Source organism: Pristis pectinata, chromosome 5, assembly GCF_009764475.1.
Source record: "Pristis pectinata isolate sPriPec2 chromosome 5, sPriPec2.1.pri, whole genome shotgun sequence".
NCBI classification, from domain to species: Eukaryota; Metazoa; Chordata; class Chondrichthyes; order Rhinopristiformes; family Pristidae; genus Pristis; species Pristis pectinata.
In genome coordinates this window covers 112,659,098-112,680,326 of record NC_067409.1, presented here as the reverse complement: position 1 = coordinate 112,680,326, position 21,229 = coordinate 112,659,098, and positions in this window count along the sequence as shown.

Genomic DNA, 21,229 nt, shown 5'->3' with positions numbered 1-21,229 from the left:
TTCTAAACCTTTCCAATCCGTGTACCTGTCTGACTGTCTTTTAAATGTTGTTATTGTACCTGCCTCAACCACTCCTCTGGCAGCTGATTCAACATAGGTACCACCCTTTGTGTAAAAAAAGTTGCCCCTCAAGTTTCTATTAAATCTTTCCCCTCTCACCTTAAACCCATGCCCTCTAGTTCATGATTCCCCAACTCTGGGAAAAAGACCAGGTGCATTCACCCTATCTATGTCCCTCGTGATTTTATACACCTCTATGAGATCACCTCTCTGTCTCCTACACTCTAAGGAATAAAGTCCTAGCCTGTCCAACCTCTCCCTATAACTCAGTCCCTCAAGTCCTGGAAGCATCCCCGTAAATCTTTTCTGCACGCTTTCCAATTTAATAGCATGTTGCCTATAGCAGAGCGACCAAAATTGAACACAATACTGAACACAAGTGCGGCCTTACCAGTGTCCTGTACAACCACACCATGACCCAACTTTTATACACAATGGGCAGCACGGTAGTATTACAGCACCAGCGACCCCGGTTCAATTCCTGTCGCTCTCTGTAAGGAGTTTGTACGTTCTCCCCGTGTCTGCGTGGGTTTCCTCCGGGTGCTCCGGTTTCCTCCCACATTCCAAAGACGTACGGGTTAAGAAGTTGTGGGCATGCTATGTTGGCGCCGGAAGCGTGGCGACACTCACGGGCTGCCCCCGGCACATTCCCAGACTGTGCTGGTTGTTAATGCAAAAAGATACATTTCACTGTGTATTTCGACGCACATGTGACTAATAAAAAAATAAATCAGGCCAGCATGCCCAAAAGCCTTCTTCATCACCCTGTCTACCTGTGACTTCACTTTCAGTGAACCTCGAACTCCAATGTCTCTCTGTTCGCTAACACTCCCCAGGGCCCTTCCGTTCACTGTGAAAATCCTCCGGACACCATTTAAAGGAATCAACTACTACTTATAGATATGAAAATTATTGATAGAGTTGACACACAGAAACCTTCTAGTCACATGGTTTCATGCCTCCAGTAACCACTCACGTTAAGTGTGTGTGTCATCTGTTTTTGCTTCAGTTGTGTCAATGTTATCCCAATATATCTCCTCTTTTTAATTATTAACATTTGGAATATTCTGTCCAAGTATAGATTTGTGACAATTATTTATGATGCCTCTATGGATAAAGCCAAGCTATTGTTTTTTTTTAATTAAATGCTTTTGTGGAAATATTTCTTCCACATCCAGTGCAGTAGACCAAACTCTTAAAGGATGAAAATGGTCTTGTGGGTGTCATCCTTGTGTGTGCTGCAAATGCCATTGGGGTTTCCAGAATGGTGTCCACAGCACACACACACACACACACACACACACAGCACCAGACAATATATTGCTGAAGCCATTAATACTTGTGCAGGAAACGTTACCCCTGAGGTATGCCAAGCAGGCAGATCATTATGTCAATCAGCATGCAATGTTGATTTGACTCTGGGGCTGCGGCTTGGAAGCTTCCTCTTAACCCCACATGGCTCGACAGGCTTTCTGCCGTAGGAAGAAGCCCTGCAATCACTCACAATCTGTCCCCTTTCCCGACCCCAACACCTTACAGACACCATTTAAAGGAATTAGCCACCACTTATAGATCAGTTGCTTGTTGTTTTCTATTGGCTGTTGCTTCCAGAGGTGCTTAGTGTTTGCTACAGTTTTGTTCAAGTTGTAGGAGCTTGCTGTTTCCAATGCGGACAATGTTTCTGCACCAACCTTGTCTACACATGGACCACATTGCTCAGTGACGTGGGCCCATTAATAGGCATTCCATTGAGGTGCAATGTGAGTGAGAGTGTGAACAAGACAAGACAAGACAAGACAAGACAAGACAAGACAAGACAAGATATCTTTATTAGTCACATGTGCAACGAAACACACAGTGAAATGCATCTTTTGCATTGTCTTTGGAATGTGGGAGGAAACCGGAGCACCCAGAGGAAACCCACACAGTCATGGGGAGAACGTACAAACTCCTTACAGACGGTGGCCGGAATTGAACCCGGACAAACTGGTGGGAGATGGAGGAGGAGAGAGTGATCAGCAGGAGTTCAGATCCACTCAGGGTGTTCATGGAGAAATTCCCACCCTGAATTTCAACAAGGAACAATGTGTAGAACATCCATCTTTCAGTAAGGATGTCTTCATTGACATGCCTGTTATAGTCTCCACCATAACCCTGGAACAATGACAGGACAGCATTGCCAGTGGTTGTCAGGGTGATTCTGGTAACAACCAAGCTGGTACTGAACATCTAGTTGTTTTTCCTCCCTCTTGCATAATGGGCCTCTAATCAAAGAGAACCAGCAACATTTCTTTCTAACTTACCAGAGACCAACTAACAGAGACCATATGGCTTTTCAAGGACTGAGAGATTCTCCATAGTGCAGATGCCATTGAGTGCACACACACTGTTTTGTGTTTATCACATGTCAAACTCAATCCAACACCACAACTGAAATCAGAATCAGAATCAGGTTTATTATCACTTTCTTATATGTCGTGAAATGTGTTGTTTTGCGGCAGCCGTACAGTGCAAAGGCATTAAATTACTACAAATTAAAAAAATAAATAAATAGTGCTTAAAAAGGAATAATGAGGTCACGTTCATGGGTTCATGGACTGTTCAGAAGTCTGATGGCAGAGGGGAAGAAGCTGTTCCTGAATCATTGAGTGTGGGTCTTCAGGCTCCTGTACCTCCCCCCGACGGTAGTAACGAGAAGAGGGCATGTCCCGGATGGTGAGGGTCATTAATGATGGATGCCGCCTTCTTGAGGCACCACCTCTTGAAGATGTCCTCGATGGTGGGAGGGTTGTGTCCGTGATGGAGCTGGCTGAGTCTACAACCCTCTGCAGCCTCTTGTAATCCTATGCATTGGAGCCTCCATACCAGGGTGTGATGCAACCAGTCAGAATGTTCTCCACTGTGCATCTATCGAAATTTGCAAGAGTCTTTGGTGATGTACCAAATCTTCTTAAGCTCCTAACGAAGTAAAGCTGCTGGCGTGCCTTCTTTGTGATTGCATCAATGTGTTGGGCCCAGGATAAATCCTCCGAGATGTAGATACCCAGGAACTTGAAGCTGCTCACCCTTTCCACCGCTAACCTCTCAGTGAGAACTGGTGTGTGTTTGCCTGACTTCCCCTTCTTGGAGTCCACCATTAGTTCCTTGGTCTTGCTGATGTTGAATGCAGGGTCTCTGCCTCAGTCTGTGGGTGATCACACCAGCCAATCTGCAACCTCCTACCATTTCCCATTGTTCTGTGGCAGTCTGATGGTCCACCTGTATTTGAACTTCCAGGGGAAACCAAATGTTGCCTACGGTGCTTTACGGGCATCTCCTGACTTCATGGCTTGTGACGCCCGCGCAACACCCACGTACATGTGTGCATCATGTGTGAAGTGAAAGGCATGCTGCCACACAAAATGTGACACATGGTACAAATGCTTCTGCTGCTTGAGTCACTCTGATCATAGAACATGGAACAGTACAGCATAGTGTTGCAAGCCAGGTTGCTACTTGGTCAGTGTTCCTTTAATGCGCCTGGACGGTAGTGCGGTAGTGTGTGTGTGGTTTTATCTGACTACTACAAGTGGGAGTGGAAAAAGTGACTATAACTGGAATGTGCTGGCAATGAGAGAGAGAGAGGGAGAGAGAGAGAGAGAGAGACAGACAGAGAGAGAGAGAGAGACAGAGAGAGAGACAGAGAGAGAGAGAGAGAGAGAGAGAGAGAGAGAGAGACAGAAGCACTGACTGCCAGTCTCTGTATCTAAGAGTGAATCACAATCGTTGTGACTGTCACTATACAATCCATGCATGGATCTTTGGAGCAATCTGTGTCAACCACTTTGTCGTTAACCTGTACCAGGAACCAGCAATATCTGTGGGCAGCCACGTATCAATCGAAGTGGCAGGTGCCTCTGACTAAAAGCAACAGAGTTCTATGACAATTGGGATGTCGTATTGGTTCCATCGTGGAACTTGTGGAGTTCGTAAACTCGGTCTCTCTATTTCCTCTACATTCTACTGTGGTTTTCAGAAGCCTTTGCCCATCGTTTTGCTTCGTGACTTGATGAACTGAACTTTGAGAACTGTTCCTAGACTTGGGGTTTGGGAACTTGCTGCACACGCACTTTGGGTTATTTTGGGGTCAATGTCTGATATCTAACGTTTTTAATTCCCTTATTATTACAAGTAGTTATTAATAAATAGATTCTAACATTTATACATGGCTCGTTGTGTTTCTGTTGTTGCTAGTACGTAATAAAAGGAACAGGTCGACCATGATGCTAATCTCACTAATCCCATCTGCCTGCAGAAGGTCCGTGTCCCTCCACTCCCTGCCTGCTCATGTGCCTGTCCAAATGCCTCTTAATTGTTACTAACATATCTGCTTCCCTCCCCTGGCAGTGTTTTCCAGGCACCTACCACTCTCCGTGTGAAAAACTTGTAAATCTTCAAACTTTTGCCCTTTCACCTCAATGCTATGTCCTTTAGTATGTGAGGTTTGTAAATTGGTCTATTATTGTCACTGTACCAGGGTACAGTGAAAAACTTGCCTTGCATACCGTTTGTACAGATCAATTCATTACACAGTGCACTGAGGTAGTACAGGGTAAGACGATAACGGAAATCTGACCCTATCTTTGCCTTTCATGTACTTCTATCAGGTCACCCCTCAGCCTCTAGAAGAGGCCTGTAAGATCTGGGGTGGACCATTGCATGTTGCATAACCTCGCCATCATGAACTCTCAGGCCTTGGCCCCACCTATACAGCAAGAAGCTGCAGAGCAAAGGGAGTGGAAGCAGGGAGATGGGGAAGGGAGAAGACATCCTAGGCTGCTCTTGGGGAACACGCCTTTGCACAATTCAGTTTCTATGTTTGGTTCTCCTTCCGCCAACCTTACCTTCTCTCTGTCACTGACCGGCTTGGCTGGAATTCAATCGTTAAAGCTATCACCAAGGGAAGATTCCTTCCTTCCCTCTGTGCCTGTATTCTGCTTACCTTTCCAGTGCTTTACCAGTGCCGGAAGGCGGGTGGAGTACAGCAGGTATACTCAGCAGAGCCAGTGGAAGATGGCCGGTGTTCAGTGAAGGAGGCTACAGAGGGCCTGGCAGGACAGCCTTGAGCATCTCCAGACTGGAAGGCCCAGGTACCTGCATCATCTCATGATGGGCAGCAAGACTCTGGGCTAACCAACCAGCAAAACCCGAACCACCACAGTTTAGCAATGCTATGACCATTTTGATCACTTTGCACTAAGATGGACTTCTTTTTGTTCTAATTATGTTCTTTCTTGTAAAAATTGTGTATAATATATGTTTAATTTATGCTTTTCTCGTGAATGCTGCTTATCTGATGCTATGTGTCTGTGATGCTGCTGCAAGGAAGTTTTTCATTGCACCTGTGCACACATGGACTTGTGCAGATGACAATAAACTTGACTTTGACTTTGACTCGGTATTGGACAATGGCAAGGCAGAGTGGCAGGGTCATTTCTATTCTCCTGAGAAAATTTATCAGGTTCTTCTTCCACGGAACAACTGCCAGCGTCGGGCTGACTCCTCACAAGCCCGGAGGACAGATTACTGGACAATTGTGACACAAGAGCCTCAGAGCACAATAATCCACAATAGATTCCAGCAGTGGATGGCAACTATTGGTGCTGCAATGGAGGCTGAGACATCAGCTGTCAGATGCTACACCACAAGCGGTCCTGAGCTCTGCATGAAATTCAGCGCCAGGTTGATGCAAGCTCCCCCTTGCTTCTAGCTTACATGCTATAATGGGCTACAAAACGAAGTCAGTCAGCATTGACATTAAGCGCATCCCTTCCTGATGAGCCTAACGCATTCTATGCATGTTTTGAACAGAAGGGGATTGGAATGTTACCACCCACCCTGACAGCCTCCAATGCACCTGAACCCATGGTCACCATTGAGGACGTAAGATCAGTCTTCCGGAGAGTGAGCCTGTGGAAAGCATCTGGCCCGGATGGTGTCCTTGACCGTGTCCTCAGATCCGGTGCTGATCAGCTGGTGAGGGTATTTGCAGACATTTTTAACCTCTCCCTGCTTCAGTCTGAGGTTCCCACCTGCTTTAAGAAGACCACTATCATCCCAGTAGCTAAGAAAAGCAAGGTAATGTGCCATAATGACTATTGCCCGGTGGCTCTGACATCCACCATCATGAAGTGCATCATGGCACGCATTAACTCCAGCCTCCTGGTAAACCTCGACCCACAGCAATTCACCTTCCACCGAAACAGGTCTACAGTGGATGTCATCTCCCTGGCCCTACATTCAGCTCTGGAGCATCTAGACAGTGAAGACACCTATGTTAGACTATTGTTTATTGACTACAGCTCTGCCTTCAATACAATAATTCCAAGCAAGCTTGTCACCAAACTCCAAGACATAGGACTCAACACCTCTCTCTGTAACTGGATCCTTGATTCCCTGACCAACAGACCGCAATCAGTGAGGATAGGCAGCAATACCTACTACACGATTATTCTCAACACTGGTGCCCCACAAGGCTGCGTCCTCAGCCTTCTACTCTACTCCCTATACAGTCATGATTGCGTGGCCAGATTCTGCTCTAACTCTGTCCACAAGTTTGCAGATGATACCACCGTAGTGGGCCATATCTCAAATAATGATCAGTCAGAGTACAAAAAGGAGATAGAGAAATTAGGGCCATGGTGTCATGACAACAACCTTTCCCTCAATTTCAGCAAAACAAAAGAGCTGGTCAGTGACTTCAGGAAAGGGGGCGGTGTACATGCACCTGTCTACATCAATGGTGCTGAGGTCGAGAGGGTTGACAGCTTCAAGTTCCTGGGAGTGAACATCACTAAAAGCCTGTCCTGGTTCAACCATGTAGACACCACAGTCAAGAAAGCTCACTTCCTTAGAAGGCTAAAGAAATGCAGCATGTCCCCTTTGATCCTCACCAATTTTTATCGATGCATCATAGAAAGCATCCAATCTGGATGCATCATGGCTTGGTACGGCAACTGCTCTGCCCAGGACTGCAAGAAACTGCAGAGAGTTGTGGACACAGCCCAGCACATCACAGACACCAGCCTCCCCTCCATGGACTCTGTTTACACTTCTCGCTGCCTTGGTAAAGCAGCTAACATAGTCAAAGACCTCACCCAACCCTTCTCCCCTCTCACTGCACTTTCTCTGAAGCTGTGACACTTTAGTCTGCATTCTGTATTGCTTTCCCTTGTACCCCCTCAGTGCACTGGTGTAATGAATTGATCTGTACAAACGGTTTGCAAGACAAGTTTTTCACTGTACCTTGGTACATGGGACAATAATAAACCAATTCCAATTCTTTATACCAATACATCCATGACTTTAGTACTACACTTTCAGCAGTGTAACCTTGGCTTTTTGGGCTCCCAGTGCCTTTAAATGCATGGTTGTAGGAAACTACACCTCTCTGCCATTCATGGTATTTCAAGAATGAGTTCTGCTTTCTGCAGCATTGCTTCTCCAGCTTTGTTCTATTTTCTTCTATGAATTTGAATTGATTTTGCTACAGTTCCTCTATACAAATGGCATTAGGCTTCCAGATTGTAAGAAACCTAATGGGCTTTTCATGAAAAAGCATTTGTTAAACTGCTAAATGTATTTCTCATTCAACAATCTCAGGGCCTTTTTACCTTTCATGGTTTATGAATCGAAGGTTTATGATTTTTTAAAATTACTGTTATTTTGCATTTGATTTTATTCGTTATGTATTTTCTAAGTTTTAAGTCATCCTGCCCCAAAGCAATCACATTGTTCAGAATTGTACTTTTCATGTTTTAATGATATGCAGAGAGAGAATGAGAGAGAGAGAGAGAGAGAGAGAGATGGTCAAAGTCTTAGGGATCAGCTGTTCAGATTGTTAAAGGAAACAGCAAAAGTTAAAATGAAAGATAAAAGTTCAATTTTAAACTTTATTTTTAATCCAAAGCCAGCATTAATACGTAGGGCATAAAATCTTGTATGGACCATGGCTGTTCTGGTCAATCAAAGGGTATAAATAATTGGATCATTTTCAAGTTGCAGATTGTAACTCTCGGGGTACCAGGACGATCAGTGCTGGACCCTCAGTTTTTCACAACTTATTTTAATGACTCAGATGAAAGGACAAAGTGTTTTGTCACCGGGTTTGCTACTGACGTAAAGCTGGACGGTCAAATACATTGTGAGGACGATACAAAGAATCGGAAAAGAGAATTTGCAGGTTTTGCGACTGGGCAAGAAGGTGACAGATGAAGTTCAAGGTGAGAAAATGGGAGCTTATTCATTTTGGTAGGATGAATCAAAAAACAGAAAATTGTTAAATGGTGAAAACTATCTGAGCGTCTTGGTTACTAAAATGCAGAGAGGTCATACGCTGACACAGCACACAATTAGGAAATTTCTATGCAAGCTTTTATTGCTAGTGGATTGGAGAACAAGGACAAGGAAATGTTTCTACACCTGGGGTACTACATGAAGACCTCATCTGGGATACTGTATGAAGACCTCACCTGGGGTACTGTATGAAAACCTCACCTGGAGTACTACATGAAGACCTCATCTGGGATACTGTATGAAGAACTCACCTGGAGTACTGTATGAAGACCTCGCCTGGGGTACTGTTTGAAGACCTCACCTGGGGTACTACATGAAGACCTCACTTGAGGTACTGTATGAAAACCTCACCTGGGATACTACATGAAGACCTCACCTGGGATACTGTATGAAGACCTCACCTGGGATACTGTATGAAGACCTCACCTGGGGTACTACATGAAGACCTCACCTGGGATACTGTATGAAGACCTCACCTGGGGTACTACATGAAGACCTCACCTGGGATACTGTATGAAGACCTCACCTGGGATACTGTATGAAATCTCGGTCTCTGTACCTAAAGAAGGTTTCCCTTGTCTTGGAGATGTTACAACAAAAATTCTGAGGTTTGATTTCTGGGAGGGAAGTGTTGACCTTTGAGGAGAGGTTGAATAGAATCCACACATTATCCAGGTCCTTGCTCTGGTAAGAATTTGCCAACCTTTATGGGAGCAAGATTATGGCAGATGTTAATCAGTATTTCGTCGGTGTGGAGGGTGGGAAGGAAAATAGAACGGGATGTAAAATGTACCCCCAGTTCTCTGTCATCTGCATCATGTTGTAGCCAACATCACCACCTGACCCACCCCAACACCCTCCTTATTATTTTTATCTTTCTCTTATAAATTCTTGTGCTATGTTTATGAATGGAATCTAGAAAGATGTATGGGGGGAAGGGGATGTGAATGAGTGTCAAGGAAAGAACGTTTTCTGGAACTGTGTTGGACTGTCACTGTTGCAGGAGGCACTGACTCCAGTAATGACGAGTATGCTGAGGACATTGGGTGTGCTGAAGAACAGCTGATCTTCTTTTCGATCTTCAATGTTGTGGAGATCAAAATGAGGGCTGAATTTCAAGAAATTTTGGTGTTAAAAGATGCAAAGATTACCCTATAAATTGAAACAGAAACATTTCCTTGGGATAAAAGAAGTTGCTACTGACTTTAAATTTCCCAGAAAGGGAAATGGAAACAACTGCAGATAAACTCTGATAATCTGTCACTTTCAGTAATATTGGCTGTTACTTGTGAAACCCCAACATACTTTTATTTCACTTTATTTTACGTGTTACTCATTAGTACAATATATGAATCTGGTGAGGTTAAAGGGAGTGGGAAACACAACCCAGTGAGTTTCAGCTTACAGGTTGCAGCTGAAGCCTGCTCTCTGGACCCCAACTCTGGCCCCACACCCAGCCTGCATCCTGGCTCCCAGAGGTCCGCAACGAGTGAGCCAGATGCCAAATGATTGGGATTTCCGAAACATCAGATACCAGATTATCAGAGTTGTACTGTAAATGGCCAACATCTACAATTATAGGTTGACAAATCCACAGAAGCAAAATTTATGTTTTTCATAGAAAGCATTCTATCTGGATGCATCACAGCTTGGTACGGCAGCTGCTCTGCCCAGGACCGCAAGAAACTGCAGAGAGTTGTAGACACAGCCCAGCGCATCACGGACACCAGCCTCCTCTCCTTGGACTCTGTCTTTACCTCTTGCTGTCTTGGTGAAGCAGCCAGCATAATCAAAGACCCCACCCACCCGGGTCATTCTCTCTTCTCTCCTCTTCCATCAGGTAGAAGATACAGGAGCCTGAGGGCACATCCAACAGGCTTAAGGACAGCTTCTATCCCACTGTGATAAGACTATTGAACGGTTCCCTTATACGATGAGATGGACTATGACCTCACGATCTACCTTGCTGTGACCTCGCACCTTATTGCACTGCACTTTCTCTGTAGCTGTGACACTTTACTCTGTACTGTTATTGTTTTTACCTGTACTGCATCAATGCACTCTGTACTAATTCAATGTAACTGCTCTGTGTAATGAATTGACCTGTACGATTGGTATGTAAGACAAGTTTTTCACTGTACCTCGGTACAAGTGACAATAATAAACCAATACCAATACCAATGTAGGGATCTATAACAGCAAAAGGTTAACATAAGTATTGTAACAAAACCATGATAATAAGAATGTGGGTTCTGAACTTGTACTGAGGTAGAATTCATAGTTCTGTGCCAGGTACCCTGATCTATAATATCCTTAGATCTTGAAAAAACTCAGTAGATAATTTTCTTAGATTATTAATACAAAGTATACTTTCTGTGCCTCAGGCTCTCTATGTTTGTTTATTCTTTAGTATTTGATGCTTAATATTTGGAAATACCCTCCTTGACTAACATGGGTATTCTGTTTGTTGGGCTGTAAAAAAAATGGGTTTGTAAGCACAAAATTAATTTATTTGAGATCATTTAAGAGATAGAGGCTGCAATTGAGAGATCAGAAATAGAAGTGCAGAGTAAGAGTATCAAAGATACCAGAGTAGTGAAATAAAGTGCGTTCTCTTCATTTAAGTGTGACTCATGCAATAACTTCAATGACCATTTTACCAAAACCAATGGATGACTTTTCCAAAAATATACCATGAAAATATTTATAGCTGTGAGCAAAAAAGTTGTGCTGTGTATCCTTGGGATTGATGGCACAGGAATGAAAGATTAGTTTCCAAGATTTGAGCACCAAAGGCAAGATTTCTCCACATTACAAAATTTATGCGAATTGCAAACTGCAGATCTATCAGGGACTGACACAGGCTTAGAAACAGGAAAATTTACCAAAAAAAAACTGGATCTTTTGCTCGAGGCTCTCCGACATTGAAAATAAAGCACTACCATATTATTGCACAGACATTTAGGATTGATTTAAAGTAAAAATCCTTAAGTTGAGCACTTGCTTTATCTCTAAAGCAATCAGCTGTGCAGTGTGACAGAAATGAGGGAATTAAGAATAATTTCATGGCATAATTCTTCATTCCAAAGCAGAAATTGTTGTGAATTAGATATTCTTGATTCATTTAATGGCCGCAGAGAGGCTTTTGTTGCACATTACAGAGGAACTGATGGTGACAGCACTATTAACTCCATCTCCCGTAACATCAGTGGCTTTCAAATCATTTGGATACAACTGATTACTTAGCATTGTCAGCACAAAGTGCAGTTGTGCATTGCTAATTCCTAGAATGGAGGAAAAGTTGTTTTTAAGAAATGCAAAACAGATTGGAGGCTGGATTTGGAATTTAATTCTGACCCTGTGAGTTACAGTGACTTAATCTAAAAAAAACACTCAGTCACTGGTTGTGGCCCTCAGTCTGACAGGCAGCTCGCATTAGTGGATAACTTATGACCAGAGGTGGAGCAGACTTGATGGGCCGAATGGTCTACTTCTGCTCCTTTGCCTTGTGATCTTGAGTATCTGAATGATCACAATTTTTAAAAGTAATTCATGCCTTGTAACTTTTACCAACACATTGCATAGGACTGAAAATATCACTACATTTGCTAAGTTTGTAATCTTGAACTTTGTTGAAATCTGTGATTGTGCAGAAGTGAAATTTCAGTAGTGCAACTCAGATGCTGGGAACCTGCATTAAGTTTAGAAATATCGGCGCCCTCTGCTGCTTTGACCACAAGAGGGCTCCTGTTACTAGAGCAGTGTCAAGTGTTGCACTTATTCCTATGTTTTACTTTCATAATACTGAAGCCACTGAAAGGAAGTCTTGTTATTCAATTCAATAAGTTCTTTACCAACGTGATTTATTTGGGTAGGTATTCTTTAAGCACAGAAAAGAGAGAACAGAAGTGGAAACCTATTAATTCAAGTATCTGTCTCCATGTGCCCAGCCCTAGGATCTCCTGAGACTTCACTAACCACCAGGTGTGTCCGCTCTTGAGCTGGGTATGAACTGGAGAAGGGGTATTTCTGGCTCCTGTATCATCTTGCTGATGACCTTCAGCACTGTCCCACCCAAGGACATTGGCATAAGGGTTTGCTCCCAGATAGAATCGGAAGGCCTTTGGAGCTGCTGGAGCAAGGGTAATGATTTGAAGGATAGGACTGAGCTAGTTTTGTAAAGGCCCCAATCCTCCAGATGGTTGAAAACCTTGTTTATTGGATTCAGGGATTTTCATCAGCGAGGGGGTGAAATTCTTTTGGATGCCTGTGATGCTGCTGCAAGTAAGTTTTTCATTGCACCTGTTGTCACGAACCAGCAACAAAAGAAACACACTGAGTCATGATTCAGCGTTAAAAACTACTTTATTAATAACTACTTATGATAATAAGAAAAATAAAAGTAAAAATGTTAGTATGTTAGAAGTAAAAATGTTAAACTTTGAACATTAACCCCAAAAACTAAACTCTTCGTGTGTGTGTGTGTGTGTGTGTGGCAAAGTCCCAAACCCCAACTCCAGGAATGGTTCTTAAAGTTCAGTTCCGCAAGCCATAAGGTGAAACACGAGCAAAGGCTTCTTCAACAACCACCGTTGTCTGAAGATAAGATGTAGATGTGGAGAGAACATAGAGAGAGTAATTACGAAATCCAAATGTTCCACGATGGAACCCAAATGACACCTCAGTGTTTACTCGGTAGTGACTTCCTCACCCCGAAAAGCATCCGCCTCGTGGTCGTCCCCACAAATACCTGTTTTCTTCTACAGGTCAGCAACAAAGTGAACTCCACCGGATTACTTCCAATTTCTATACATGGATTTCAGTGGCAGACACAGTTATTTTTTCTCATCCATCGATAGAGAAACTAGCAGGCTGGTGTCTCTCTCCCTTTTTCTCTCTCTCTATCTTCGACTGACTGAATTCTTCAACAACGTCATTACGTCCGTTATCTTCTGTTGATGTAAGCACGCCACACACACACACACACACACACACACACACACACACACACACACACACACACACACACACACACACACACTATCTTAAAGGGACTTTCACCAAGTCCGTAACACTGTGCACACATGGACTTGTGCATGACACTAAGCTCAACTTTGACTTTGACTTTGGACTGTGTATAAAGTGGGCTTGATTTACAACCTGCTGATTTCCTTCTCTATGAAGGACAAACACCATTACTGCAAGATTCAGTTTTACAATGAGGAAAGCAATTAGTAATTTGATTTGAACATCAGGTGTTGTATGTTCTCCCTGTCAGTATTGGTGGACCAGATAGTTCTGCCCTGGCTTAAATTATGTTCAATATCTTTAAAGTCAAATGCTTAAAAAGAAATGAAGTTATGAATTAAAACTGGTCAGGCCAGTTTATGGAATGTGACACCTCATATCCTATTTCAAACTGATCGAGTCGGTTGTTTCAGTTAAACCAGAATGGATCTCATTCACCTTGAGATTAGCCAAGAATCATTGTTTTTCAATCCTGAATCACAAGGCTGGAGAGGAGAGGGAGCTGTTACATTGACAGCTCTGCACGTGCATTGTTGGTGAGGAAAGAGTCAGATGGACAGCCCTCCCACACTGTCTTGGAGGATGTGGGCAGATGGTCATTCAGCTTCCAATGAAAATATTTTTAAAAAAGCTGCAGATGCTGGAAATCTGAAATAAAAACAGAAAATGCCAGAAGCTCTCAGCAGGTCAGGCAACATCTGTGGGAAGCGAAACAGAGCGAAAGTTTCAAGCTGAAGAATCTACATCAGAACTGGAAACAGGAGGAATGGGCGGGGCAAAGGGGAAATCCATGATAGAGCGAGACCAGTGTTGCCTTGCTAGCAGCTGCAGTTCTTTTGATTTTCATTAGTGAAAATATCTTTGGTTTCCTGTCTAGTGTTCATCCATTAAAAAGGAGTAGATCATCTGGTCATTATTACACAGCTGCTCATGGGAGCTTGTTGTGTGCAAAATGGCATTCCCTGCATTACGACCATGGCTAACCCCTCAAAAGCACTTCATTGGCTCTAAAGCACTTTGTAACATCCTGAAAGGGATGTGAGAGGTGGAACGTAAACAGAAGTCTGAGACACAGGAGATTCTGCAGATGCTGGAATCTGGAGCAACACACACAAAGTGCTGGAGGAACTCAGCGGGTCAGGCAGCACCTATGGAGGGAAATAAACAGTCGATGTTTCGGGCCGAGACCCTTCGTCAGGACTGGAAAGGAAGAGGGTAGAAGCCAGAATAAGAAGGTGGGGGGAGGGGGAGGAGCACACGCAGGCAGGGGACAGGTGAGTCACCAACCTGATGGCCTAACATCAATCGGTCTAACGTCCGGTAACCCCCCCCCCCCACCCCCACCCCCCACTCCTATGTCTTCCCTTATTCCTGTGGCTCTCTTCCCCTGCCTTGATGACCTGCCCATCTCCTCTCCTCCCCTCCCCCGTCCTTTATTCCGTGGTCCACTGCCCTTCTCCAACCAGATTCCTTCTTCTTCAGCCCCTTGCCTCTTCTACCCGTCACCTCTCAGCTTCTTACACCTTCCCCCGCTCCCCCACCTACCTTCCCCCCTCACGTGGACTCACCTATCCCCAGCCTTTTGTGTGCTCCTCCCCCTCCCCCACCTCCCAACTTCTTATTCTGGTGTCTGCCCTCTTCCCTTCCAGTCCTGATAAAGGGTCTCGACCCGAAATGTCGACTGTTTATTTCCCTCCACAGATGCTGGCTGACCCGCTGAGTTCCTCCAGCACATTTTGTGTATGAGCAGCAGTCTTATTTTTTTCTACCTTCTATTCATCCAAGAAGTCAAACTGTTGGACAACGTAGAAACAGTGGGTAGATTGAGAATGTCAGAGAAGATGTACACCTGGGTGTTATCAGTATACGTGTGCCAGCTGACAACTCCATCTGAAGATGTTGTGGTGGGAACAAGGTGGGCCTTGATGGGGGGTTGTGAAGGTGCAGAGATTTGAAAGTTAATTGCGTGGGAATGGGAAGAGAAGCCGTTCCTTAGGATTCTCTGCCGACTGGAGAAGGAGAAATGGAGTGAGGGAAAGTCGGAAGAGGTTAGATGATGAAGGGAGTTCAACTGTGTGCCTAAGTTTATGGGAAGGTAGAGAGAAGGGATAATACACCAGGATCAATGTGACTGAGGACGAGTAACCCTGTTATTATGATCCATGTTACATCGTACAGCTTCCAGGATTAGGAAATGGTGACTAACTACTGACTTTTCCCATGTAAAATCACAGGAATTCTACTGATAATATTGTAAAAAGATAGTGCTTTTGTGTACACTTCCTGCCACATCAATATCATACTGGGCAGAGGCTAATTATCATTGAATTAACTGACTTGAGGCAAAGATCCTACACCTGGTAGGCTCATTTGCAAGTTTTTTTCACCTGACTAGCTTATATGCAAATTCCTTAATTTTTATATCAGTCAGCCAGCAAGAAATCACAACAGAAGCGGCAATCACAGGGGTTTCACAGTACTTCTTTATTTTATAATTAATGTTATAAGTTTAATATTTTCTTCACTGCTACAAGGAAAGGAAAACACACTCAAAATAAACCTGAAGGGCTTCCTGAGAGCTTGATCAAGACAGGGCATTTTCCACTTGAATTGCACAGTGATGTCTGATTAGTCAATAGATACACCATTTTCTAATGCCGGAAACTATCCTGTATAACATGGAATGCATTATCAGGTCTACCAATTCTCACTGACTGGATCAGGTCACGTAGATTTCAGTATAATATCTCCATCCCTAGCAGGAAGATTGTATTGTGTTGGTTGAATTTTCCCATGTCAGGTTGATTAGATTTCTGTTCCCAATATTTATCCATGTTTATAAAATCTCAGATGGCAATGAGGAGGCTTACAGGAAAGTGATAGTTTGGCTGGTTGAGTGGTGTCGCAACAACAACCTCGCATTCAGCGTCAGCAAGACCAAGGAACTGATTGTGGACTTCAGGAAGAGGAAGTCGGGAGAACACACACCAGTCCTCACTGAGGGGTCAGCGATGGAAAGGGTGAGCAGCTTCAAGTTCCTGGGTGTCAACATCTCGGCGAATCTGTCCTGGGCCCAACACATTGATGCAATCCTGAAGAAGGCACGCCAGTGGCTCTACTTTGTTAGGAGCTTAAGGAGATTTGGTACATCACCAAAGACTCTTGCAAATTTCAATAGATGTACGGTGGAGAGCATTCTGACTGGTTGCATCACTGCCTGGTATGGAGGCTCCAATGCACAGAATTGCAAGAGGCTGCAGAGGGTTGTAGACTCAGCCAGCTCCATCACGGGCACAACCCTCCCCACCATCGAGGACATCTTCAAGAGGCGGTGCCTCAAGAAGGTGGCTCCCATCACTAAGGACCCTCGCCATCTGGGACATGCCCTCTTCTTGTTACTACCATCGGGGAGGAGGTACAGGAGCCTGAAGACCCACACTCAATGTTTCAGGAACAGCTTCTTCCCCTCCGCCATCAGATTTCTGAATGGACCATGAACTCATGAACACGACCTCGTTACTCCTTTATTTTGCACTATTTATTTATTTTGTAATTTATAGTAATATTTATGTCATTGCACTGTACTGCTGCTGCAAAACAACACTTTTCACGACATATAAGTCAGTGATAATGAACCTGAATCTGATTCTGAATCTGATTCTGTTCCTGGGTGGGGAATGGTCAACTAGGTTGAGCCTCAGACCTCAAGGACACAGAACTAAGTACGTGGGAACCCCTTCATTCTCAAGCATTCTCCTAAATCATACATCATCCTTATTTGGGAGAAGATTGGTGTTCCTTCATTGTTGCTGAGTCCAACTTCTGGAATTCCCTAGCCAAAAGCTCTGTGAGAATCCTTCACCAGGTAGCCTGCAATGGTACAAGAGGGCAGCTCACCACCACCTCCTCAGGACCAGCCAGGGTTAGGCAATATATTCTGGCCTTGCTATGGCATTCACACCTGGAGAAGATGAAATCCTAAAAGCACCATTAAAATAAGTTATAACGCCACAAAGAGAAAATGCACTCCAAACACTGGAGAAAGATAGATAAAGGAAAAAGTACCAAAAAATGAATCCCAGAGAAAATAAACCAAATTTGTGTACAGATAACCTGAAGGGTTGGAGGCTGAGCTTCACCAGAAGTAGGAAACATGAAGACTCAAGAAAGCCTGCAGATGCTGGTGGATGGTGAAAAGGCTTTGGAGTGTCAGGGATTTGCACAATTCCAACACTGATACAGAAGTTATTCTAAATGGTGAATTAAATTGTATATTTTTTGTTGGATCAACACATAAAATGCTGGAGGAACTCAGCGGGTTGGGCAGCATCTGTGGAGGGAAATGGACAGTGGATGTTTCGGGTCGAGACCCTTCATCAGGATGGGAAAGGAAGAGGGGGACGCCCGGTATAAAAGGGTGGGGGGGGGAAGGGGTGGAGCGAGAGCTGGGGGGTGGGTCGATCCAGGTGAGGGGGGGGGTGATAGGCAGGTGAGGGAGGGGGAGAGTGGGATTGATGTCAGAAGCTGGGAGGTGATGGGTGGAAGTGACAAAGGGCTGAAGAAGATGAAATCTGATAGGAGGGGACAGTGGACCATGGAATAAAGGGAAGGAGGTGGGGAGGGGAACCGGAGGGAGGAACGTGTGGGTGAGGGGCAGATGGGGAGGGCAGGGGAGGGGAAAGAGAAGGGGTGATGGGGCCGGTGGGATAAGGGAAAACAAAGGGGGACAAAGGGGAGCGGTTTCCAGAAGTTGGAGAAATCGATGTTGACGCCGTCAGGTTAGAGACTGCCCAGGCGGAACGTGAGGTGCTGCTCCTCTAATCTGTGTCTAGCCTCAACGTGGCAGTAGAAGAGGCCGTGGACAGATGTGTTGGTGTGGGAATGGGAAGTGGGATTAAAATGGCTGACCACCAGGAGATCCCGGCTGGCGCGGGGGACGGAGTGAAGGTGCTCGATGAAACAACCCCCCAGTCTGCGTCGGGTCTCACTGATGTAGAGGATGCTGCACCGGGAGCACCAGATTCAATGAATGACACCGATGGCTTCACAGGTGAAGCGCTGCCTCACCTGGAAGGACTGTCTGGGGCCCTGAGTGGTGGTGAGGGAAGAGGTGCAGGGGCAGGTGTAACACAAAGTGCCTGGAGGGGTATCGGTGGGGAGGGACAAGCGGACAAGGGAGTCACGGAGAGAGTGTCCCTTGTGGAAAGTGGAGGGGGGGAGGGGGAGACGTGCCTGGTGGGGGGATCCCATTGGAGACGGTGGAAGTCACGGAGAATGATACGTTGGGTATGTAGGCCAGTGGAGCTTTAGGTGAGGACAAGGGGAACTCTGTCCCTGTTATGTTGGGGGGGTGGGCGAGGCGAGGGCAGACGTAGGGGGGATAGAAGAGATGCGGGTGGGGGCAGCAATGATAGCAGTGGTGGGGGGGAAACTGTTTTCTGAAAAAGGACACCTCGGAAGTCCTGGTGTGGAAGGCCTCATCATGAGAACAGGTGCGGTGGAGACAGAGGAACTGAGAGAAGGGGATGGTGTCCTTACAAGTGACAGGGTGGGAGATGATGTAGTCGAGGTTGTTGTGGGAGTCGGTGGGTTTGCAATAGATGTTCATGGACAATCTGTCTCCTGAGATGGAGACAGAGAGATCCAGAAAGGGGAGAGAGGTGTTGGAGATGGACCAAGTGAATTTGAGGGCAGGGAGGAAATTGGAGGCGAAGTTGATGAAATTGATGAGCTCTGCACGGGTGCAGGAAGCAGCCCCAATACAGTCGTCAATGCAGTGGAGAGAGAGTTGGGGAGCGTTACCGGTGTAGGACTGTTCCACTAAGCTGACAAAGAGGCAGGCACAGCTGGGGCCCATGCAAGTGCCCACGGCTACACCTTTGGTTTGGAAAAAGTGGGAGGAGTCAAGAGAGAAGTTGTTGAGGGTGAGTCCCAGTTCTCCCAGACAGAGGAGGGTGGTGGTGGAGGGGAACTGGTTGGGTCTGTTATCCAGAAAGAAGCTGAGAGCCCTGAGGCCCTCCTGATGGGGGATGGACGTGTACAGGGACTGGACGTCCATAAGGAAAATGAAGCGGTCGGGCCCAGGGAACTGAAAGTTGTTAAAGTAATGGAGAGCATGTGAAGTGTCACGGATGTAGGTGGGAAGGGACTGGACCAAGGGGGACAAAATGGAGTTGAGATACGAGGACACGAGTTCAGTGAGGCAGGAGCAGGAAGAAACAATGGGCCTACTGGGGTAGTTTGGTTTCTGAATCTTGGGTAGGAGGTAGAAACAGGCAGTATGGTGCTGGGGAACAACGAGGCTGGAGACTGTCGAGGGGAGATCTCCAGAGGTGATAAGGTCAGTGATGGTGCGGGAGACAGTGGCCTGATGATTCTCAGTGGGATCCTGGTCCAGGGGTAGGTAGGAGGAGGTGTCCGAGAGCCTCTGTCTGACCTCGGCGAGGTAACGGTCTGTCCACCAGACCACAACAGCACCGCCCTTGTCTGCGGGTTTGATGGTGAGGTTGGGATGAGTGGAGGGCAGTGTGTTCAGAGCGGGTCAGGTTGGAGTCGGTGAGGGGAGTGGCGAAGTCGGGACGGTTAATATCCTGTTGGCAGTTAGAGATGAAAAGATCCAGAGTGCGCAGAAGGCCAGGATGAGGAGTCTGAGGGGAGAAGGAAGGCTTGAGGTGAGAGAAGGGGGTCATCAGTTGTTTGGGGGGGGGGGGGGGCGGGGTTGGGGAATCCTTGCCAAAGAAGTAGACCCGGCGGCGACAGAAGAAAATCTCGGCGTCACAGCGGGCACGGAACCCGTCGAGGTGCGGGCGCAGGGGTATGAAATTAAGCCCCCTGCTGAGGACAGAACGTTCTGCCTCAGAGAGGGGGAGGTCTGAGGGGATAGTGAAGACATGGCAGGGGTTGGAGCTGGGGTCCGGGGAGGTAGAGGGTCAGGGGGCGGGGGGGGGGGTGATGTATGATAGCACGTAAAGTCAAACAATGCGGGCCAGGAAACTCAGAAGTCACGTTTGAGGAGAAGCTGGGACAGTGTGGAGTGCAGTCGCATGGTGCATCGCTTTCACGTGTTATGCTTTTGAACTGAGGTATTAAAACAAAGTTGACTGCATAACGTGACAGGCCTTGCCTGGGAAGGCAGTGGAGGCAGGTACTCTCACAGCATTTATTTGGATGAGCACTTGAATTGCCAAGACATAGTAGGGTATGGTCAAAGTACTGGAAATAGGATTAGTACAGATAGGTGCCTGATGGTCGGTATAAACATGCTGGGACAAAGAGTCTGTTTCCGTTCTGTATGACTCTATGACTTCCTTGCACTCATCAAAGTCAAAGTCAAAGTTGAGTTTATTGTTATATGCACAAGTACATATATGCACAGAGTTACCACACCCCAGGCCCCTGTGGAAGGAATCATGCCTGCTTGCATTCCTTAAAGAGGCGGACATTATTGCATTATTTACTGGGTACCTGCCGCTGAAGGTGACAATGGTGTCAGCTTTGGTGTAACAGTGGAGCGGATTTCTCTGCATTCTGCAGGTGAGGACTTCTACAGTTGGAGGGTGGGGCCCCTCTACTGCTGTCCAGGGGGAGCCACTTGGCTCGAGAATGTGGACTCCTATTCTTCCATCTGTCCCAGCACGTTTCACATTTGGCCACTCGCGGTGGTCTTACTAGTTCCGGCAGCACTCCCATTTGAGAGCTGCTGCTCCAGGAGGTTCTGCCATGGTGGGACATCGGACAGATAATGTGTGCAACCGTACAACACCTCCACAAATCAGACCACTTATGCATGTGTTGCCTTGGGCACAAA